General features: G+C 38.6%; 1 protein-coding gene across 1 annotated transcript in view; it reads left to right on the forward strand.

Annotated features, from left to right (window-relative positions):
• The window catches only part of TENM2 (teneurin transmembrane protein 2), a 722,842-nt gene that overhangs the window by 277,343 nt on the left and 419,832 nt on the right, over window positions 1-25,667 (forward strand). The window lies entirely within an intron of this gene.

Consider the following 25,667-nt stretch of genomic DNA (forward strand, 5'->3'; position numbering starts at 1 on the left):
AGTGAATCCTTGCACATCGTGGTGTTAATGAACAGGGAAACTCATTTACCCAATCACCTCAAATTGTCCTTTCATGCTTTATCCCGGCCTTCCAAATGAAGAGAGATCACGAGGATGCTGAAGTGGTTAAACGTTTAATCTACAGAAAGACAGACATTGGATGGACTGTCAGTATTGACATCACTTGAAAAGAAGATGCTGTCTGTGGAGGAAGAAATCCTGAATGTAGAATAGACAAAGTAAGACAGGCTAAGTATCATCTCATTGGAGAAGTAAGATTGCTGGTCACATTTAAGCAATTGACAGCTTTTAATATCCCAATGGTATGAGCTGTAGTCTAGTAGTTATCCTTGGAAGCCATGTCTGAAGGTTTGTTTGTTTTTTTAAATAAAAGAAGCGTGCCTGATTTAAGAAAAAATAGAAATGTAAATGGATTGGACATACAGAGTTCAATAAGGGGAAATTATAGCTGAGTAATATATTTAATAATACTTGTAAGCTCAATGATGTGATAAAGGACTAATCTTCCTAGCATGATTTGATTTTGCCCTTTGTGTTCTAAAATACTGAACAGCACCTGGTGGGTGTGCTTGCAATAGAGAGAGGAGTAACTGTGATACAGAAGAACAGTTGATTCAGCCTGCAAGTAGCAAAACAAATGTCATTGTTTATCAATGAATTGCAGTGCCACTGTAATAGTGAATAAGCATAAACAGGTGGCAGTTTTTGGCTAGAGAAGCAGTTTTCACAGATAGAAACACATGGGGGGAGATGGGGCAAAAGGTTGTGCACAACAGCTTGCTCATGATTAAATTGTGTGTGGTGGGGGCAAGTAGTCTGGAACAGAAATTAACTCACTTGATATTAGTATGGTATTATAACTCTCCCAATTTTCAGTCCTCTTTTTTTCTCTCTCTCTCTCTATTTCACATCAGATCACTCTAAGATCAGGCTGGTGGTGATGATTACGATCCAGGTAGAAAACAAATGAACACTTCTGCTGTAGGACAGGTTTAATCCAGCTTCAGAGTGGAGCTTTGCCATCACCATATCTCATACAATTACTAGCAGTGAATTCTCTTTTTAAGTTCTCCCTTTATCTTCTTTTTCTTTTTAATTTAATCAACTAAACCAAAATATTGAGGTTACGACACCTCTGCTTCACCCTCTTTGCTCGCTTGCCCCCCTTTTAGCTGTGATATTTGATGCAGTTGAGGAGGGTTGTTGTTTTTTTTAGCCAAGATAATTAAAATTAAAAAGGGAGAAACATGGTGTACATAATATATTTATAAATTGAGGTCCTCCGAAGAACGTGGTGGTATAAAAATGCATTAAGTAAAGTAATGCAGTTAAATTAACATTTTTAGTAGTAAGATGATTCTTAGAACACTGGAAATGAGCAGAAGATTCATTACTTTTAATATTTGAAGGTAAATTAATTCAGTATCTCATAGTTTTGTTGATTTCATTTTCCTTCATATTCTAATTTCATGTCAGTGAGATTGCAGTAATATTTACATATTGTCTTTGCTGCATGCAATATAGTTACTGTCTTAAATTTCCCACCTGGATCCATTTAATCTCATAATAGTTTTTTGGATGTAGACTGTGGAACATCATAAATGTTCAGGGAAAAGTGTACCACTGTGGGCTTTGGAAATTACATTAAAAACATCCTGTATATGTTTTAAATAAAAATGAGGCTGTGTAAAGAATATTAACTAAACAAATTAAACTGCTATAGTAATATGCAATTTACATTGAATCCCTACATCTGTCTAGATGCACAGGCACTTGAATTTTCTGCTTGTTCTTCTTATTTATAAATAAAACTATGCTAAGTGCTCTCTTGTGCATAGACAAAATTCTGCTTCCTGTGGCAGGGTTCCGAATTCTGGGTTCAGGCTACAAGTTGTCATAAAATAGACAATCAGAAAGCGAACCACTTGGCACAACTGTTGTGTTTCCAATCCGGGTTCTTTCAAATTTTTCTTGGCCCTAGCTCTCCGCTCCATGAATTATAGTGGCGGGAAAGGATTAGGAATCATGTTTTCAGGCAAAAGTTTAAAATTGGGAGGTGCTCCAAACATTTTAGCATGTGCTCAAAGGATCTGCTTCTGGCCCTGTGCACACTCCTCCTTTGACTACTTAAACACCTATAGTCTGAGACTGAGGCTGTGCAGAAATCATGTAGGTCAGCCAAAATGCATGTGCAAATTAACACACAGTTTTGATGAAAAGTACTGGAATGTGGCTCTTTGGCTGTAGAATTTCCAGAATCATCAGAGATCATCGAATCATACATCAGTTGCTGTCCTGGGTTGAATAAATAAGACCAGATTCAGGTTTTGAGTCCCATGAGTACAGTGAGACTTGTGTCTAGCACTTACCTTTCTTTCATTTATTTTATTTTTTTATTATTATTTTGCCTCAGGAGAGCATCTGCACAGCAAATGATGTCTTTGCTGTGGGAATCAGGGATTAAAAGAAAATAGAAAATGAATCTTTTAATAACTCTTTTGCATTCTGCAGAGGCTGTCCAGTAAATAACTGTTTCACAGGGCTTTATCAGTGTCATCATGCAGAAAGAAAGGTCATAAAGTTAAACTTTGATATCTTTGTTTTTGAAAAGGTTACTGTAGCAGATGCATTTTTCCTTCTTGCACCATCCAGAGTAATAGGTTTCACCTTGTAGCTATACCTTTCTCTGAGAGGTATGTATTATTATCCTTGGGTATTATTTCCTGATGATATCTATGTACTGGGTCATTATCCAGAGGCTAGCTTGTTTCTGAAAGATATGATTAAATGTGTGGAGGTTTAAAAAAAAAAGTTTCAAGGGCTGGTTGTGGAGTAAGTAGAACAAACTGGATGATTCTAAAAGAGCAGAGACCTTTATAATAACATATTTTATTATTTATTATTTTTACTTTATTATATTATTTGTATTTTAATGAGGCTGTTCTTTTCAACTATTGAAAAACTACAAGAGTCCTGTAGCACTTTAAAGACTAACACATTTAATTTCTGCAGGCATAAGCTTTCGTGGGCTGTAACCCACGTCGTCAGATGTAAGGAATATTGATGGAATATAAGGACTATTCCTTACATCTGACGACGTGGGTTACAGCCCACGAAAGCTTATGCCTGCAGAAATTAAATGTGTTAGTCTTTAAAGTGCTACAGGACTCTCGTTGTTTTTGCTGTATACAGACTAACACGGCTACCCTTCTGAAACTATATTGAAGTTGATTTAAACACTCCCACTTCAAATTCCATGTCTCCCAACCATGTTTGCAAAGAGGGGAAAGGGTGTATGTAAGTTTATAAACCAATAAAAAGCAAGAATATAGACAGAGTTGAAGTCAAACCTCTTTCCCTATGGTGCCCCAAAATATTGCTGGCATTGCAGCAAGTGTACAATGTAAAATCAGCTCCTTTTCAAAGATGTTTGCAATAATTGTATAGAGCCACTACTTAAACATGTTTATGGGTTAGTATGAACATTACCCAGTGGTGGTAGTAATAAACAACAGTAGAAACAATTGTCCAGAGAAGCATGGCATACAGACTTTGGAAAATTAAAAATCCAATGGAAAAAAAATCCAATGGAGATATATCATAGACAACGATTCAACATGTGCTTCTTTGCAACAATCGTGATTAATATATGATATGCAAATCTAGCCATTTGATTGTATCAGAAAACCCACAAATCCAGGAGGATGCACAGAATCACCAACACTACTTCACCTCTGCTCCAAAATCATTACTACTATCTCTTTTTTGTAGCTCACTGCCTGCCCCCTCCCTCCTTTACCCTCAGCAGAACTTGGAATCTACGGCAAGTTATTTGAAAGTCTGTTTGATGTCAGTCTCTAGTGGCTAGCTGTGTGCGACTGTTCACTCACTGAAGTCAGATGGATGACTGTCCAGAAAAGAGCGGGGGGGCGGAGGGGGGCACACATCACAGGCTTTGATCTCTCCTGACTCCCCGTGGAATTCTTCCACCTTTTCATGTTGGGGATCAGTTAATTATTAGATGAAATTGGTTTGGGGACCAGAAATCATTTTGAAGACTCAGTTCTCATGCTGATGCTATATGTCCTTTGATCTGTGGAACTACAGCTTTAAAAGACAGCAATACATAGCATATCCTGTAAGTGGGTGATCCTTACTTGCAGAAGTGAATTAGAACAGTTGCAGGCTTCCCTAACTATGAATAGCCCTATTTTTAACTTAATTGTGAAAATTTGCTCCCTCCCTATTATTACAAGTTTCATTGTTACTAGATAGCAGCCTTGTAAAATGTATGAACTGTAAACATCTTACATCCTACAACCCAGATTCAGTATTAGTGTCCCTTTTTAACATGGCCCTCTAGCTTGGTTTCCAGTTTCACTAAACTTGTTGGTATTTCTCATGTAACATGGATTATTCTTGGTTCCCCAAAACCATTTTCAGTGAAGATGGAAATTTATTCCATCTTTCCTCCCAATGTTACAGATGCATTTAAACCCTAGTAGTAAAAATCATTGGTTTAACTTTCTGGCAGTGTTTGAATCATAGTATTCCAAGAAAGGGTTCATGTACTAGACATGATGATGCTGTTTTTCTCATTTCATTTTTTGTCTTTAAACAAAGCATCTGCCACCAGGCTGACGTAAGTGTAGTTCATAACATTTAACCAATGCAAAGCTTCCATAAGAGGTCATGTATGCCTTTTAATTTTATCTCATGGCACATTTTAATGTTAACCGGAGAGCTAGTGGATTCAAATAATATTATATAATATTTTATACATTAAGAATGCTCTCCATCCCAGAGTGGTTTACAATCTCCAGTGCAGTAGCCCAACAGACAGCTGATGCCCAGCAGGCTGAGCAGCTGTCCAAAGAAGTGAAATATTGGCCAAGAACATTTAAGGCAAAACTTTACTCTTCCCGAAAATGGTGCAATGGTATCTTTAGGGTCCACACAGAGCAAAGATGACCTCATTTTGTAAGGTCTTATGTAAAAGATTCAAACAAGGGGATCAGTTTCTTTATCTTAGAAGGGCTGAGTCAATTATATTGGGATTTTAACCTGATGTTCCAGGTAGTTCATTTGATGTTTTGCCCCTGGGCACTCCTCTCTAGAATATATAAGAGGAATGTGAATGGACATGGCACAAGGCAGTGCAATCTGTTTATTTTCTCCACTGCTTACGTATCTTACATCTAATCTTTACGGGTAGTTGTTGGAGGATTAATTATATGCCATATAGACTATATAGGGGACTGGCAGGCTAATTTTATAGTTTAGGAAGCTTTTCAGTTTGAAAACTAGCAGTGGAGATGACGCATAGTTGTACAAAGTAGCTAAACTTATGGTGTATTTTGGGAAAAAACAGATAATGTAGTTATAGCCTATAGTGATGATAATACTCTTTCCATTCCATTAGTATCTCATGAAGATGTGAAAGAGTAGCTATTGAAGTTAAACAGTTTTAAACCAACAGGTCCAGATAATTTACATCCAAGAGTTTTAAAAGAGATGGATAAGGAGCTTGCTGAACTGTTAAGGTTGTGTTGTCAATAAATCTTGGAACACTGGGAAAACTCCAGAAGACTAGAAGAAAGCCAATGTTGTGCCAATATTTTTAAAAATTTAAATCGAATGGCCTAGGCCTGTCAGTCTGACATCAATCCCTGGCAAGTTAATGGAGCCGCTGATATGGGAATTGATTGATACATAATTGAAGAAGTGTAATATAATTGTTACCAATCAACATGGATTTATGGAAAATAGATCCTCATGGACGTAACCTGCTGTCTCTTTTTTTCATGAGATTACAAATTTAGTTCATAAAGGTAATAGTGTTGATGTAATATAGTTAGACATCTGTAGGGTGTTTGACTTGGTACCACATGATATTTTGATTTAAAAAACGACAATAATATAAAAATTAACATAGCATACACTAAATGGATTAAAAACTGGCTAACTAATGGGTATTGAAATGCAGTTATTAATTGCGAATTATCAACAAGTGGGTATGCTGCTAAAGAAGTTGGTTTGTGACCCTACAGTATTTAACAATTTTTTCAACCACCTGGAAGAAAACATAAAATCATCGCTGATAAAATTTTCAAAAGACAAAAAGTTGGAGGAAGTGGTAAATAATGAAGAGGACATTGATACAGGGCAAGCTGGATTGCTTGTTAAGCTGGGCACAAGCAAACAGTATTTGTTTTAATATGTCTAATTGTAACGGAGTACATCTAGGAATAAAAAATATAGGCCGTACTTACAGGATGGGGGACTCTGGGAAGGGAAGCACTGACTTTGAAAAGATATGATAGTCATGGTAGATAATCAACTGAATATGAGCTTCTAGTGTAAGGCTGTGGCCGAAAGGACTAATGCGATCCTTGAATGCACAAACGTTTGGCACTGGTGCAACCACTGCTGGAATCCTGTACCCAGTTATGGTGCCCACGATTCAAGAAGCATGTGGATAAATTGGAAAGGGTTCAGAAAAGAGGCAGAAGAATCATTAAAGGATTAGAAAACATGTCGTATAGTGATAGATTCAAGTGATAATTGAATAAGAGATGGTTAAGGAGTGACTTGAGTAGACTCTGTAAGTACCATAATGGGGAACAAATACTTGGAAATGGGCTTTTCAAACTAGAAGAAGAAGGTATAACATGAACCAGTACCTGGAAGTTTAAAATAGACAAATTCAGACTGGAAACGAGGCACAAATTTTTAACAGTGAGGGTAATTAATCATTGGAATAATTTGCCAAGGGTCCTGGTTCTTCATCACTGGCAATTTTTAAATCAAGACTGGATTTTTTTCTAAAATATTTGCTTTGGGAATTATTTTGGGAAAATCTATGGGGGGCACAGGAGGACACACTAGATGATTACAATGATCCCTTCTGGCCTTGGAAACTATGAATCTATTAGTCAATTGTAAAAGATTGAATGTGGAGATGGGGAATTGCGGCTCTTAAGGATTCCTTGAACTTTTGTCAGTCACTGTAACAATTAGAGAATGAAGCTATCAGGTAACTCAAAAGAAACTCCTAAGCCTTCCTTAATATAATAAAAAATGCCAATCAGTGAGGATATATACATTGTTCTCACCTCTACATTTCTGAGCCTTCCTCCTTCGGCAAAATAAATTCTGTTCTTTCCTCAGACTTTACATTTAGTACTTCTTTCTACCATTCATTATGTGGAATTTAACATTTAATCAGGTTTGAGGAAGCTGTGGAGTATCACAGGTCTTATCTACAACATAGATTTTATTGTTTGCACTATTATTGTACCTATGTTGGTCCCAGGATATTAGAGACCCTCCGTGTCTCTCTAGGTTTTATTGTCAACCCTAACATTGACTCATTGTGTGACCTTGGGTTGCAATGTGTGCTTCAGTTTCCCCTTTATAGAATGGATATATAAGCATTTTCTCCAGAGTGGTGTAACCCTAAAAATGAATTTTGGGACATTGCTATAATAACCTGCCTATTACCACTTTAATCTGTTCTTCCCGAAGTAAAACATTTCCTGGATTGTTAAGTTAACACTAAAGGACATAGATAAAAACTTCCGATAAAGTAATTGACACAGGTAGTATTCTTTTCAAAACAAAGTATCTTTTTATTGATGTAACTAATAATCCCTACTACAATATGATTTAAAAATCCTAAACAAGGCACAAAATCCCTGAGACACATTCCCTTATTGCCAGTTAAGGAGCACTTAAATTACAATAGCATATAGTTTAAATGATTCTAAGTGAAGCAATTTCTTGCAAGTGACCAGTTTGCAACAAATTGCCGGCAGCAGATCTTAAAGAGCTTTAAAGTTTACATAGATACATTGCAATTAATAACAGAATTTTATGCATTCTTAATGCACACGCACGTACACGCACACACACACTATATCCTATCCTATCCTTCTACTAAACTGTAATTAAAAAAATATTAAGCTTACTCTATAAGTCTATTGATGTTTGTTTCCTTTAAAAAAAACACTGCTGCTGCTGATCAGTCAGCTCCACTCCAGTTTTCTTCTCTCTCTCTCTCTCTCTCTCTCTGCAGTAGCTTCTGTTTGGTCATGTTTCCGCTTTTTTCGGGCGCCATTTCCGCTTGTTTTTTCCATGGGACACGGCAACTCTTCTCTTTGTGGCTCTCCCTAAACGCCTCTCTCTTTCTCAGATGCAGACTCTGGACTCCGAAACTGTTGTTCGCAGCTGGTCTTTTATGCTACAACTCTCTCTTTATATACCTTGCTATTCTTAGAAGCGATTACCTCACTAGCACATGCTCAGCCTTAACTGTTACCTCATGCTCAGTGGCCTCTAATTTTGCACATGTTCACCGTTGTCATTTACTTCAAAGCTGTGATTCTGCCAAATCCCACACACACATACTTGGCTGTTTGCCAGGGAACCATTTTAGAAAACCTAGGTTTTCGCTGAGCATGCTCAGAGTCCGCAGTGTCTAAGTGGAGTGATTTTTGTTTATTCAGAATAGAGATCAGAAACAATGTAGATACGGGAGAATTTTCTCTAGAAATGGCAGTATTATCAGCCTTAAGTAATGAATGTTGGAAAAGTGCTTAGAGATAACCACACTGGATCAGGGAGATGTACCAGGGGGATGTAGGCTTTATGGCACCATTATGCAAGTTGCTTTCAGTTGCACGTAGATGTCCTCAGTCCCAAAGGATTCCAGCAGCTAGGATAGCTGAGCTCTGGCCTTCTTTCCCCTAGCCATGTTTCCTATTCTGGGCTGTTATTAGTGACATATAGCTAGTTATGTCAGCTGTAGAACACCTCAGGATGGATTCCCTTTATGGTGGGAGGAAGCTCAAGATATATGGTTAAGTTGGCTTTGCGGCCTTTTTGAGGTACTGCATTAAAGGATCCATAGCAGTGGATAATATATGGCCAAGTGTCTTATAAACCTGAACAGTATTATCAGTAATAATTGTTATAAACATGAATAATATATTTAATAAATATTTTATATTTTGTTTAAATGGCAACCTAAATTAAACAATAAAATGATTGCCAGTACCACACCTGGCACTTGAAATTGGAAGGAAGTGAAAACTTCAGGCTAACATTGGAAGTAAAATTTAGGATGCCTCTGCCGAGGTTCACAAAAACATAATTAGGATTCACCATGGAATGCTTAGGGTTCTGAGTAAATAAATATTAACAGTAGACTTTATTTAAACTGTGTAGTAAAAAGAGAGCCCCACAAACCATAATGGCAGACAATGGTAATGGCACATGAAATTTCCACTAAGAGAGACTTATGTTAGCCACAGATTCTGCAGCAATCAGCAAAACTGAACACCAGAGACAACACAAAAAGGAGGTAGAGGGTGAGGTTGTCCACAGACGCATGAGCATTCTGAACATATTTCATGCTGCTAGTAGCTGCAGGAGGGTGACTTAGTCTTTTGAAAAAAATGCATTGATATACATACAAATAAAGATTAGGAACAAGGGGAAGAGTGATCCTGCAAAGCTAATAAAATAGAACTAAACACAAATTGGAAATAAACTAGTTTGTCTCTGTTCAGTATATAGGCCCTTCTAAGGCTAGTTAAAATGATTCTTGTCATTTCTATCCTTTGTTTTCATTGCTTTGATTTCAATATCCTTCATGGATATTAAATAACTCAATATCTAGGTAGGTCTTTGTAGCGAGGTATCTTGGTAGCCCAGATGTTAGTTTTACTCTAGTATTCCCAGTGGTAAAGTTGCCTCCAATTTGGTTTGTATTATTAATAAAAGATGTTAAATAAATAAATAATGGAAGCAATTAAAGTAATGAAAATAAATGCTAAACAACAGAACTGGCTTAAATATCTTAACTTCATTAGGTATGAGTCTTAAAAAAATGCTAAGCAGATGTTCTACCTGTTTTGCTAGGCAGTGCAATTGAAATCTCAGTCATTTGATTCAGTTGCTTGTATGGACAAGCGTTGGTTCGTATTGATAATAGTGAGCATCACAGTAGCCCTCCACCACGACATTTACTTAAGACTTTCAAACTTCAGCAAACAAGTCACATGCATGTAACTCAAAGCACAATCTGTATTATTTTCCAAGTGTGAAATGCTTGACACACAGCTCACCATTTCAATGAAGAACACGTTATTTGGTGTGAAGAATACTGATTATTTAAAACTCTTTAAGCATATTTACAACTCTGTACCTATTCTAATCATGTCCCACTCTAACCAGTACACTGGCATAGCTAGAGTAGTCAGTGTATTTTGAAATTCTGGGCTGCACTTTAAGGATATGCCTACAGTGCGGTTGAAGATATTGTTGCAGTTCAGGTAGGCATATCTGTGCCAGCTTGAATCTAACAACTGTGTCTAAAAATAGCAGTGAAGATGTGACAGCAGAGACTTCAGTGGGGGCTGTACAAACGCACCTGGACTCTTGAGTACACGCTTGTGTTGCTAGCCGCACTGAGTTTTGTGGCACCATTTCTTCACTCCTATTTTTCGTTAAGCTAAGTAGATTCAAACTTGAGCTGCAGTCACACCTTCAGTTGAAGTGTAGATACCCTAAGAGGTTTGACACACAACTTGCAGCCTGTGGGGGGTTATAGTGGCCTTAAGCTACCTTTTGTATTCTCCCAATTCTGGGATGTTCTGGGCCCAAGGGGCCTCCAGCATAATTTAAACAGCCCTGGGGCAGCCAGTCCCCACCTGCTTATGGGCACCCAAAATCTGTACAGTGGTACATGCTGTGGCTCCTGTCCTGGCTCTCTTCTCTCTCACCTACAAGGGCTTGCACATAGGTCCTCGTAAGACAGTGAGGCTTGTCTTCCTCAGTTCCTGTATCTGTGAAATCTTCCCCTGGTCAAATCCAGGGCTTTTAGAGCGTCTTTATGTCATTTTAGTCCTTTTTTTATCTGTCGTAAAGGGGCTGGAGCAGGGGTGAGAATCTCACCCTATGTGCTTAGAAGTGGTATGATGATTGTTTGGTTATCAAACATGCTGAGCACACTCATCTCCTATTAACTTTTGTGGGAGCTGAGATTGTTCATGTCATAGTTTTTTCCCCATTCCTTATGTGTTACAGGTGGGATTTTCAAAGCACTCATCACTGTACGAAATCTGCTCTTTTTAAATCAGCAGGAGCTGAGTTAAGTCATCACTGAATACTTTTGAAAATCCCACCCATGCTGTACAATGGACCATATGTGAGTCTACATGGAAAAAAAATCATATTTTTTGACAAATAGGAAGATCTGAAGGTTGGATATGTATACCATTGTCTCACTTCCTCATGCACATGGCACTCTTCATGAATCAGAGGGGTTGGCACCTCTCTGCCCATATGCTCCAGAATTTGGCAGATATTTGCAGGTTCTTTCAGGGAATGTAGTTAGTATCAGAGACATGTTCAGTGAAGTCGATAGAACCTGAATTAAGTCAATGCTAAATGTTTTTGAAAATCCCAATCGATTTGTTTTTGTTATTGCCTTACTGTGGCCATGACTACTCCCAATTTTGCCACTACCAGTTGTTGTTTATGAAAACTGTGCAGAAAATGACGCCTGGCACAGATGTTTTCTGTTGCTGGGATTGGGATGGAAATTTTTTATCGTGCACAGATGGATGTGCACCACCTCTCCTCTTTTGTAGTATACACATGTACATTTTCAAAGCCAAAACTTGGTCTTGAATGTTTATTGTTGTGAGGGATTTGGTGATTCTGTGCAATAACCCTGTCTTCTGGCATGGAATTGGAAGGCTTATTATCCTTCCACTAGAGGCTATTTCAGGATAAGTTGACAGCCTGCACTGTATCTTTTTATTCAATCACTTCTATACACTGAGCGCCAGTAGTATTTTCACAATAGCACTTATGATAAGGGAAAAGTGAACATGAATGGGCTGCTGAGAATTTATTGATACTTCTGGTTCTGTTGATCAAGAGCCCTGCCAGCACAGGGGCTCTACCTGGCCTGTTTAGTGAACAGTCAGTGTCCCTCCACATCCTTTCTGAGCTAGCCAGAGCATTTTTTCTCCTCAGAGATAAAATGAGAGTTGGTGACTTAAGGATGGAATAAACAGGAGCTAAGATGGCTTGTCAGTGTTGAGCTTTGTCCTGACAGTTGCTGCAGCAGAATGCATTTAATAAACTGTGATTGACAAAATACTTGAAAGCTACAGCTTGAAGTTGAAATCAAGGTGTAAGGGAAAGTAAATAGTATAACATTAGAATAGCCTTATAGTACAGAGAGCTGTCTTGAATCACATATCTGTTTTTAAATTGGAAAAACTTGTAACAGTGGGAAAACCTAGATGGTCCTAGTACAGTTATCATTAAGACCATTACTGTGATTGAGCCTCCACCTTAGGGACTTTGTGCAATATTTTGTTGCTTTATCAGATTTAATATAGGAATTAATTAATTATTAAAGAGAGAATCGGAAATCCAGATCCAAATTCTGAAGTTTTGTCGATTAATTCCTAATATTAATACAATCCTTATCAATGTATCTCATTATAATAGGTTAATTCTTATCAACCATATCATCTGAGTTGCAAAACTTTCTCACTTCATCTTTCTTCTATCTCTACAGCATCCATCTCTCTCTCATACATCACATTATCTGGTCATAAGCGTCACTTAAACTCCAGCAGTTAAATTATAATCTTATAATAAATTCTTAGGCTATTTGACTTGGCACTTTACCCACTCATCATCATTTTCTATTGGGCTATGTCAAATTAGAAAAGAGATGGCAGCTCAGTCGTACAGTCTGGGAGAAGTGTCAGTGCCACTTGCATGGTGAAATAGGTCTGAGTGAGCTGATAGGTGTGTTAAATAGCTGGTTGGAAGGAGGCCTGTCCTTGTTGCTGATGGGAGTGTGGGAATAAGGGGGATAGCAGGCAGGCTACATTAAATAATTAGGAAAGGTGTTTGATAAGTTAGTAAGTTTTAAACCTCAGCCCAGTTTTCCCAGTTTTTAATCATAATTTAAATGCAGTGGCCTGAATTTTCAAAAGTGACTAGACTTTTATGTTCCCAACCTGAGACACCTTAAAGGTGCCTAATTTTCAGAAGGTGGATGCTCAGAAGTTTCTGAAAAGTTTCTTTTAAAGTCTCAACTTTGGCAGCCAAAAATAGAGGTACTCAAAGACAATTTTGAAAATTTAGGCCCATATTTTTTCCTTAATTGTGTTTAGAGAAGATATACAGTATTTACTATTCCACAAGCATGTGGGAATATATTACAATATTTTTATATAAATCCTGTGGTGATTTTCAGAGCATTTCTGTTCAAATTTGGTTGCTAAAATAACACCCACAGAATGCTGCTATAGTGTTTCCGACTGTAGAATGCTGTGACAGTAAGCAGATAGCAAATAGTCTGTTATGCTTTATAGATAGCAATCATCATACTGCAGTACCAGTTGATGCATCTGTTGGTGTTCATTCTATTTCACATTTGCATTTAAATTCCTGTGGAACAAAGATAAGATAAAGAGGAAAACAAATGATGCTTATTTGTTGTTCTATTGAACTCTGATTATAAGTATAACTTTGAGAGGGAGCGCCTCAGAGAAAAAAATCCTATGCATTCTTTACAAAACATCATATGCCCATTCAGTCATTAACAGTCTTCAAAATCCCTGAGGCTTTAGTGAAGACATAAATCAACAAGGAATAACCAAAATACACGTAACCCATGGTGAAAAAACACCCACAATATGGTTGTCGATATTTTTAGTTCACAAGGAATACATTATAGTATATTCTGCACCATACATGTATTACTGATACATGTAGAAAATATTGTCTGAATTTATTTACTTCATAATTATTACTCCTTTTTCATCTATTGTTGTTGTAGTTCTAATGTGTTTTCTCTGTAACAATGCACAGCATGAACTTGTAGTACATTTACATGTATCTGTCTTACATCCAAGGTAATTCTTCTGGCCGTTATAAACTACCTGGTTTGTGGGAAGCCTGGGAACAGTTCTTAGGGTTAGATCCTATCCACCAACAGATGTGTATGCTCTGTAAAATCTGTGATTGTGAGTGCACGTCTGTGTGTAACCAAGTGCAGCAACTGCCCTAAAAATAAAATGCCTACATGTTGCTGCATGCACACCATTTATAGGAGAGCTAGAGTGAACCATTGTTGTGAAAGAGTCCAGCCCTATAGTTGCTCATCCCTCTGCTCCCAGTCCTTGCTTCAAAGACATATTAACACATAATTGCTAACAACTTTTATTAATGAGGAAGGGTGTTCTTGGAAGAGCTGAGTCAGTTACTGGTTCCTGTCATATAAATGCTGTAGCTGGAGAGACAGAAAGCATGGCTCTTATTAAAGTCAGTGAGATTTATGTGTGCCCCCAAGAGGAAGGATGGTCTTAGTGGTTAAGGCACTAGCCAAGGATTTGGGAGATCGGGTTTCAAATCCAGACTACCTGTGTAATGTCAAGCAAGTTATTTCACTTCCCTGTCTCTGTTCCTCATCTGTAAAATGGGGATAATAGCATGGCAGGAGTGTTGTGAGAAAAAAATTAAATATGTGACATGCCCAAATATTATGAGAGTCATACAAGTACCTAAGATAGAGGGCAGGATTTAGCTCTTAAATTTTACCAAACCTAAATAAAGATGCATATTTTTGGTGGTTTTTGTTGTTGTTGTTTTTTTTTTTTTAAAGTATTGCATTTTCACTGTCATTTAGAATAGCCAGCCATTAAAGAGAGAATTAACTTCTTAGAATCTGATTCTTCCACCTTTTATTACTTGGGCATTGGTTTTTCATAACTGTGAATGTTGTATCTTTTTTTAATCCAAGATTGCATGTTTTATCAACTCCATGAGTCACAGACTAGAAACTGTAATCTAAATTCATAGATTTTAGTTGAGATGGGAAGAGTGATGGCTGAGTGGGTGGATAAGTAACAGCAGGTGTAGGGTGGGGAGAGATGATGACAATATCACAGATCTCACAAATTTTCAAAAAATCATGTTTTAATTAAAATACGCCATGAGTCATCTGTGAATTTTTTCCAAAATTTTTTGTGACAGACCCAGCAACTTATTCATTGTTTAATAAGTTACCTAAACAATTTTAAAATGAACATTAATTCTTGACTGGGAACAGTGTCACACCCTCAGAATTAGAAAGGAGATACTGAGTCATCTTGATGCACGTTAACATTTCGATAGCAGTCCTTTGTGGGGGGTTTAATGTAATTGTTTGTTAATAAAGCATCAATCTGAAAATGACCAAATCCTACAAAGGGGCAGAATGGAACTGCCTGAGCTGGTGACAGTAATAGAAAGGCCACAGGGTAATACATAATTTACGGGGAATATGAGCCTGTCAAATAGCAAGATTGCTATTAGAGAGAACCAGACAAAAGCTTTATCCAGTAATTTTGAAAGTTGAATGCCATTCAGAGTTTCAACATTTGCCCTTTTGCATTGTTTGTGGTACCTTAGTACCAAGTGTTACCACCGGCATATCAACAGTTACCAACCGTTAGTGCATGATTATGGTATTTTCTGTTGCAAATGCAGGAGGAAACAATCACCTCTCACATAACATTAGTTGGCAACATTTAATGGCTATCACTGTATTGAAGAAGTGAATGTTGAGTTTCATATGGCACCTACTGTACATATCAAATGCTTCCTTATCTCAGCACTGATAAGAGAAGTGTCTGGACATTTCATCGTGTGAGCCTGTATCTCTGAAACACGTAAGTCCACTTTTTGTGCAATTCAGATTGCAACTTTCCAGCAAACAGACAGTAAATGTAGGCTTTCAGGATCTCTGCAGGTCACTCTCATTTATTTTTTTTGTCCCTTTTTTTGGGAAAAAAAAAGTGGTATAATGGTTATAGCACTAGTAATACTGCATGTCTTGGCTGGAGAACAATCTCTCCATTTTTTCCATGAATGCCTCAGCGTTTATGTTGGGGCTGTCACAATGCTCCATTTTTGCTGACATTATCTCTTAAATTAAAACGAATGCTATCTGATCAAGAATTGCTAACATCGCTTTATTCCTATACTCACAAAGGAAGAAGCAGAATGGTACTTGGCAGATAATTTCCACTTCAGTGCCTGCTGATACCTCCTGCTTGAAATGCTCGGTAGTTCCAGCGGGATAAAGCTGGATCTATTGGTAGAAAATGGACAGTTCCCATCATTTCAGGTGGAAAATGTGTGTTTATTTTAAAGGAATCTTTCCTCCTTGTGTGTAGTGCAGTGTATTGCTTTCCATTTGTGAGTCTGTATAACTGGGTCATAAGAGGCTTAATACACTAAAACACTAGTCTACACTAATGCCAGGTCAGTATACTGGCTTGCTTCCCCTGACGCCTGTGTTTTGAGTCTGCACTATGGTAAGCTAAAACTGAAGTTGGTATGTGCTCTTAGTTTAATAAAGAGTGGACAATGATGATATTGTAACCTACATATAAGTTGGCACAGTTTTTCAATTTTTGATCACTTAGATTTCAGGGCTGTATTAAAAGGCACTGGGGAGGCACTGACTGAAGTCATCCTACACATGAAGGTAGCTTTGGAGGCATTGCATGATCCAGCGGTGCCAACAGTTGTTAGCACATAGTCACCTTTTCTTCTTGCAAAAACCTAACATCTTTGGTGTTTTGGTAACATCTTGGCTGACCCATCCCTATTCTGTACTCTCCAGATGTATAGGTGTGGAATATTACATGTATCCCAAATGAGGAAAAATGTAGATTCCTCTTCACCATGTCAGTCCAGCTCGTACTACTTCAGCCTTTTCAGCATATTCATTTAAATGTTGATAATGGTCATGGATAACTTCACTGAATTGCATCAGTGATCACATACGGTACTTACTGTAGATAATTCACTTCTAAATTTTGAGTTTGCAGATTTCCTGGGCACCTTTTTACTGCTTTTGGTAAGCTCTGTTAATGTTGATTCATCCTCTGCAGTTGGGGAGGGACATTTTGCACAGATTTTGTTTAGCAACTGGTTTAGATGAAGCAGTACAAAACTCCACTGTGGACTATTCATTTCTGCAGTCTGTGCTTCACTGATTTAAATCCTCCCCATTAACCTAACAATTAAGATATTGCTCTCTGCAGGTATAAGGGCATGTCTTGGAGCACTACTTGATGTAAAAGCATCAGTCTGATTACTATTTTAAATGGCATTTGTACAGATCGTGGGCTAACCATAAAGAAGAGTTTAGGATCAGGGATTCTGTAGCAGGGATATTAAAGAACATGCCAGTGCCCTAAGATTAGCTGTAGCTCCTACTTCAAACTCCAGTTTCTCTCTTTTAAACCTAAGTATAATTCTGTTGCCTGTAACAAAGCTGCTATTTATTTGTTTTAAGGCTGAAATGATGAAGTCTTAATACTGAACCAGTGCCAATAGTAGTGAATGGTTTGATTTCCCACTACTGTGAAATTAACTGTGGGAGTGGATCTGGGGAAGAGGAAGAATATGCAAGGTTTCCCTTGTTGTTTCCTCCAAATTCTTCTAGTGGTAGAGGGTTAAGGTCATCTCCCCTTCCTCTCTAGGAAGTATGAATAGGTCTGGTCCCACACCCTACAGTATCGGGGAGTTATTTCCTAGAAGCACAGTGTATCTGCAGAGCCCAGTTCCATTGGAACCATGCTACCAGGACCAATTGCTGCCCCAGACCCTTGTTAATGGGGGGTGTCACATTCTGGGGTGCAGTCCAGACTAGTGAGGGGTTGTGTCATTGCCTGCTTTGCAACCTTGGGTGCTAAACAATGTTTTGCTGTTGTAACTCTGAACCAGGGCTGGTCACAAACAGCCTAACAGTATGCAGGTACACCCTGAATGTCTGTGTATAACTAAAGTCCTGCCCAGCAGCTCTGATCCTAGCAGCCAATCAGCAACACTCCAATCACATTCTGGTTTCCACCAGTCTTGGTGACTATTTGCAGGGTGGCCCCAACACATCTCCAGTCCCAAGTTTTCCCCAAAACGTGCATTCGGCACTGTCCAGTCATCTCCTGGACAATTTGGATATTAGAGGTCCATTACCCCTGTAACAGGTCAATATTCAACAGTTTTGCTACTTTAACTGGAGTCACCAAAGAGATCAGTTTAAACACAACATTGGATTAGTTTTGATTGTGGTTAAATAAACTTGTTTTATTTAGTAAAGAGTGATTTTTAAGTTAGTACCAATATAAGGCATTAGAGTCAGAAATGCTTACAGGAGAAATAAAGATAAACCACATTCTAGTAGCTAAAACTGAACTAAGTAGACTTGGTTCAAGGTAAAGTCCTTATCACAGGTTCCTAGCAACATTTCTGACCAAATTCTCAGGCGAAGATTTCCCCCAAAATGAAAGGGCTGATTCCTTTGTTGTCTTAGGTGAAAGATAGGGAGAGATTCCTGGGGGTGTTTTTATCCCCTCACTTTTATAGTCCAATCACCCTTTGAAGTTGATTCATGTGAGGATTACCCCTCACAGCAAAGTTCATTCAAACAGCGAAAAAAGGAGACATGAAGTCTGTTGGTGAAGATGTCTCCATGCTCTTTCTTCTCCCCTGTGTATGCTGAAATGCGGCTTTGCCTTGTCTCCTGCCATTTCCCTCTCTTGCTGTCTCAAGGAGCCTATTTTCCATTTATATGTAAATTGAGGTAAACACAGGTTCCTTTTGCCTAGTCAGGGCTGTGTGGGTTTGAACATGTGCTAAGAACATCATACAGGAAGAATTCATAACTTTACATATAATGTTGCTACACATTTCACCATGATATTATTGATCAGCAAGTTATTAGTTTTCAAATGATACCATATAAGGCCTATTTTGTACAAAGATTATTACAATAGTGTGTAGGGTGTTGTTAGGGCACGCGAGACTTTGTGACGCGAAATCAGTATAGTTTGAGAAGAGCAAGGCCCTGAAAGCAATGCTAAGCCAGCAGCCAGAAAGGCAAGAGTTAAGACCTCTCAGGAGCAGAACCCAGACCCTGCCCTCTGCCCGACCTTAGGCCAGAGGAGGAAGTGCCTTGGGGTCTGGAGCATCCTGAGACGACCACAGACATTTGTTAATGCTTGATAAGCTAAAAGGTTCCTATTTTAGTAATAATAAAGAGGAAGTAAGGCTATGGCTAGGTTCTTTTTGAAGTAAACAACTAACGTCACCTTATTCCAGAAGGTCCCTAGCTAACTACCAATAAACTAATAGCAACTAAGTGTTAAGGCCCAATCCCTACTGGGATTGAGATATACGTCATGTATTACTGGGTAAGGCTTGCTGCAAGGTGAGGGGGGAAAAGGGGTATATCAGTCCCCCGAGAGCCTCCCCAAGTTGAGACTCTCCGTGGATCCGAGGAAGCGCTAGCGGATGCCTCGGTCAAGGCGGTTCCCGTACGCCACCCGCTTATCAGAACGAAGTATGGGTCTCCATCGTTCTTGCAGTGGTAAGCGTCCCTGCACACGTTTAGATAAGGCTAGCTCTCTTACATCGATGGGCCCCCAGGAGTATATTGCTGTAGGTATCCTCTTGGCAGGTCTCTTCCTTGCTTAAGGTTCACTTCTCTGTTCACTAATTGCAGCTGCTGCTGCGGTTGCTCAGCTCATGATAATAATAAGTCCTGTGCGTATAAGTTGCTACTTTATATCCTTGTGGTTAATTGTACTTTCATTGTACTTTCCACCTTAAGACTTGTGCCAGAGCTTCAGTTCCTGTATGGTAAAGGACTCCCGCTCCTGTCTTTCTTATAATATCTCATGTAATAAATAAGCACTTTTGACATCCTTTTGCCAGTGTGCTCCATCCCGCCACCGAGATAAAAATACCGAACACTACAGGTGTGAATACAGGTGTGCTCTCAGTCACAGGGGAGAATCCACCAGAATGTTAATATGGCCTCAAGTGGAGGGATGGTGGCCATGGAAGTTTCTCACTCCTCCTTTCACACAGGAATGGCCAGATCTGTTCTAGGAGAGTCCCTTCTTGTGACTATCTAGGGCAGCGGTTCTCAACCTTTTTTTCCTGAGTACCACTCGGGTCAGTTACAGTCAGGTCAAGTACCACTTGACCTGACTGTACCTGACCTGAGTACCACTCGGGGGAAAATGGGGGGGGGGGGACACTTTCGGCGGCGGTGGGGTTACATGGGGGGAACAATGTCCTCCGACGAAACCCTGCCGCCGTTTGCCACTTTTCGGCAGCCGGGTTTCGCGGGGGGGAGTGGGGAAGCTTTCGGTGGCGGATTCGGCAGCGCGGTATGGCTCGCATACCACCCAGCCTTCTTCGAAGTACCACCGGTGGTACACGTACCACCGGTTGAGAACCGCTGATCTAGGGGCATGATCAGTCCCAAAGTCTTTCCTTTGATGTGGCCAACATCAGTGCTGGATGGGGAGATATTTATGGATATAGCAAGGCTATTCCCTCAGTGTATGTCTTCGTTCAGAGTTTACTTAGGTGTTGCCCCTAACTCCCTTCTCTTCCACACAAAAAACCCATTTACCCAAGTTTGAGTCCTTGGTAGTAGCACGTAGCACGTCTCTATTGATTTCAGTGAGCTGCCAGTTACTTGAACTAACACTAGTGTTTCCTTGGGTGTTTTTCATAATTGCATGAATATTCTGGAAAGTGTCTTAAAATACTGAATTGTGGATTTATTTATTTTAAAAGAAAAAAGTGGGTTGTGTGGATAGCAGAAAAGAAGAGGATGCAATTCTGAGTTCTCTTTGGGACAGTAATGCTATTTGTGACTTACTAGAACAATACACAAATAAATATGAAGAAGCAAGCTTTTTTTAGTTTAATTGGCTTGGTGGATATAGTTCAGAGAAGCAGAAAAGTGAATAACTACAACTCTGGCTCCAAGGACAAAAAAAGATCAAACAACGTATCATAAAAAATATGTAAAATCAAGAATAATAGAATATAACAGCAGAATAGGTAATTCTATCACTTTAAGACAAAAAGAACAATTGCATAGGCCTTTTTGGCATAAAATCAGATTAGATCAAGTGACGTTTTCATAAAAAGCATCATATTTTGATGTTTTTGTGATTTTTTTCTACCTGTAACTGTCGGATTTTCTATCTGTAACCGTCCGATTTTCCTCTAATTTCTTTATAGACACCAATTGCGTATAGAGAGCATATGATTGCTCTAGTTAAAAGTACGAAACATTTAATTTGTATTTAATATTTTTTATCCTAAACATTCAGGCAGGATAAGACAAGGAAGTGACAGAAACAAGAAAACAACATAGAGATGGGCCCGAAGCAAAAACCCACATCCAAACTGCCTTCTTCTTTAGAGAAGTTTTGATCCAGAATCTGAATATTGTAATTTGGACCCATCTCTGCAAAAATATAAGTGATCAACAATAAAAACCAACCAAATCAAACACTGATGAAAATCCAACATTGAGCTAAGAGGAAGAGAAGGGAAAGTATAAAGATGAAAGAGTAGGGGACCAAAGCCCTTAGTGACACAAGCTGAAAGATGTTGAAAGAAAGGTTATGATTCCAGGCTATCCTGAGAAGATAAGTAAAGAAGAAAAGGAGTGCAGAGTCAGAAGCAGCCACACATGCCAGGGTGAGGAAGGAAAGGCAGTGATCCATGGTGATGAAAGCAACTAAAGTGAAAAGGATACGAATAGGCATAAGACTTTTGGAGTTAGCCGCGAGCACCGCATTAGTAACTATAGTGAGGGCTGTTTTGGCAAAGGGAGCAGAAGTGAGGTCAGGCCCATAGCTAGGAAGAGGTGTTAGAGAACACACTTCCATGCAGGCATCAGCACACTCTGCACCTGGCTGGGGCATGAGCTGGGACCACACTGTTGAGCAGCAGCTCTGTCTCTGACCTGCACCCAACCGTTCAGCAGTGCCTCCATGAGCTACTGGCCACCTTGCAAGTGGGTGAGGAGGGAGGTATAAAGGGAAGGAGAAAAGCCATTGTAGCTACTTCCTGCTTGCTTCCTACAGGGCAGTGAGATCGCAGGCAGGCTGTAAGATAAGTGTATCATTGACTCCACCTGGGCCCAATTAGAAAGGGGACTGCCCAGCACAGGTCTGGTCCCCTCTCACCAGTCAGCCAAAGAGCAGTCACAATGGTGGCTGAGAATGGGAGGTTCTGGGCAGACTCCTTGGGGAAAAAAACATACACATTACAGATAAACTGTAATAGAGGTGTGGAAAGAATGAGATCCATATTCTGGAGATGGTGGGAGAGAGGAGAAGTGGCATAGGATCAATTTGCTCAGTATGCAGGAGGATGCAGAGGCTAGACTGGAGCTAGGATAATTGATTGGAGACAGGAGACTAAAAGGAAATTTTAGGCAACAAAAAGCCAACAGAGTCTGTAAGTTTGTGTTAATTATTTAAGCAAAGGGTTGGTAGAAAACTATTGTGGAAATTCAGATTTGCAAGCTTGGAACCTTTTAATAGCTGAGGTGATAGGGACTCAGGAAACCTGGTTGGGAGCTCTTGGGACTTATATTTAGCGCTTGCTGACAGAAACTTGATTTGGGAGTATAGGATACAATCTCTAGCTCCAGCAGGCCTACTGTAGGAACAAGTAGTGTTGTGGAAGTGAATCTTCAGGGGAGAAAGGAATGAGGACAAGGTGGCTTGGCAAACTGTTACTAGAAAGTAATGTATGTGGAGGGTGTTGACATGGTGTCTAAGATCTTTGTGAATAACAGGACGATATAAAAAGAGGCATAGCAAGTTCATGTGTGGTGTATTTTACTTAGACCAGGGATGAGGCATGTGGGATAGGGATTAAAATGAAGCACAATGACTTATGGGTTTACTTACAAAAGATTTTTTTTTTATAAGACTGGTGGTTGTAGGTCATAGTCTATTCTACCCTTCCTGAAAATTGCAAAATCCATTACTGTCCCTTTGAGATTTTTTTTTATAAAAGACTGTATTAAATCTGAATAAAAGCTTAATAAGTAGATTAGTTAGAACAATAGTCCTCATGAGAATGTTTGATTCTGAGTGTAGCTGCTAGAGATAACCCTAAATGCAATTAGGTTTAACTCCCTGTGAGTGTCAAAGAAAGGTAATACCCACAGAGACTTCCCAACAGATGACGTTATTTTTAAAAAGTGTCTTAACACTTAAATTATTCTTTCCTGTGGGCATCAGCAACAAAACCTTTGTTAAGAATTGTTGGAGAAACAGAGCTTTGGATAACACATAGTGGAAAATTATTTTTGAAAAATTTGTTTTCAATGTTTCACATCAAAAAGATGGATGACTCTGCTTCTGTGTGGAAACAGTTTGTTGTCCACATCTGTAGTCTTTGTAATTGTAAGGATCAAAACTCCCAAGGTGGCCAGAGATAAAGACAAAGAGAAAATAAGATTTCACTAAACATATACAAGTTTATAAAGGGCAATGTGATCCAATGTTAATGATTTTTTCTCTACTTATATCTGAAATAAAAGCAAAAGCTTTTATTAAACTAAAAATCCCAGACATTAAACTTCACAAATCCAGTCCCTATTATAGTATATCACGTAGCAGACACTGTTAGACTACAGACCACTAAGATTGCTTAATTTTATTATCTGTACTATGGTGCCTGTGTCAGAACTACTGCATTGTAGATTTTGGTCCCTTTCACAGCAGCAAAGTTGTACAACTACTCCATTAAACAGTCCTGGGATTGGGGTGTGTGTGTGTGTATATGTGTACCTGTACATCCAGCATATGAGGAAATTAGATACATGTGATTTATCAAGAATTTTTTACTTTCCCACCTGTCCTCCATCCCCCAAATCCCACCCCCAAACAAATCAACTTGTCAGAGATGGGCATGATATTAAGTCCTGGGCGAGTGACAAGCCTAAGGTTTATTATCTTGCAGCACATTAGACTAGAAATGGCAGCCTTTTTCACTGGAAAGGGGAGACTCATGACTTTTCAGTGAGCCAACATGCACTGGTGTTTTGTCTGTCTGTATATAATAGTTTCTTAGGCCTCTTCTGACTACTCCAGTTCACTGTACAGCAAACATATATGAAATTAAACTTCGAACTGAGGTATTAATTCTGCCATGCTGATTCTCGGCCAAGAAAATTAAAAGTACAGGATCACTAAAAACAGAAAAAAAAATACACAAATATAATTAATTCTTTAAAAAGTCTGATATAAATAGGACACAGTGCCACTGGATATTTGTCTTTAGTGTGTACTTTCGATTGTCTAGATAGCCTAATGAATGCAAAGGGGGATGCCCCCACTTACATATTGCTGAGCAGTAAAAGTATGTATAGCATATCATTTGCCATCATTTTGTATATTTTATATGTATTTATAGTCATGTCTAGATTACAGAAACTACAGAACATCATGTGGGTTTACTAAACAAACCTATTTGAAATTTTTTTCCCCCCTATATTTTAATATTGCATCTTTTGGGAAATCATTAGTACCACTGAAAAGAACAAAGCTGCTATAAATTATTGGTTGTTTACCTGTTCTGTGACTGCTAAAAATCAGCTAACAGTATTAATGTTCAATAAGGACGCCGCTTTCTAGATTTCTAAATGTCTTCTTAGCTTGACTACATATTTCTTGGTATTATTCATAGCTTTTTACTTGCAATGGAGTGCTCTTGAAAAATCTACAATATTTTTCTCCCTGCTTCAAAATCAAAAGTCAATCTCATCAAAGATAAAGCTGAACTGATTAGACCTGGGCCAGAGTACCTGAAAATGACTTATTTTGCATCACTGTCACTAGGAGTTCAATTTTTACAGCACATCATACTCAACTGCATGTACATGGTGCAACAAGGGCACTTAGTGGCCAGTTTGCTAAATCACACATGCTTGTTTTTTGCTGTGTATTTCTAAAGATATGTCATGTTCTCTGGAACATTTTTCCACCCAAAACAGTCATTACTCTAAGTCGAGAGAGATTTTATTCTTTCAATCAAGCAGCAGATGTTTCAGGTTAGAAATGCACACCAAGTAAAACAGATCTTCCTCTACTGTTCCTAGAGGTATAACACATTTCTTCCAATGCCTTCAGTACAAGTGAAATACTGCTTTGTTTCGGTATAATGGCTTTGTTCAGTTATCAAACCCAATCACTGTATTTTCCTTTTCCTTTTCTTCCATTGCATAAGTGACAATGAGAAGCAGGATGGACACGTTTCCAGTGCTGATCCTGAAACTAGTGGGTGCAGGATTGTGCACTAAGAGTCTCCAAAAAACAGACCCTAAATGAATTACCAGGCTTTTGGCTTCTTCTGAACTCATGTTCTGAAACTCATGTAACTACTTCAAAATTGAGTTTTATTTCACTTTACTTTTTGTTGATTAATCACTTACCAAAACTTAGTCATAATAGTAATTGTTGTTGTTAAATCCTCTGACAACTTCTTCCAGGACTTATACATTTCTTGGGAAGACTATAATTGTTTTTATAATGTATACATTATTTTAATTCAATTTAGATTTGAGTTAGGTATACACAGTCAAATGAAAGGTTTTTGATCAGTTTCATTCTAACTGATCCATGAGCCAAAGCTGAACATTTTCTTTTCTCTTTTCCCCTCTTTAATAGAGATTCTTTTTCTGAAAATGACTAGCATAGAAACTTTTGGAGAGGCTTTAGAAACCA

The sequence above is a fragment of the Emydura macquarii genome, unplaced genomic scaffold (assembly GCF_026122565.2).
Source record: "Emydura macquarii macquarii isolate MOO-44397 ecotype Brisbane River unplaced genomic scaffold, CSIRO-AGI_Emac_v2 contig_2768, whole genome shotgun sequence".
Taxonomy (NCBI): domain Eukaryota; kingdom Metazoa; phylum Chordata; order Testudines; family Chelidae; genus Emydura; species Emydura macquarii.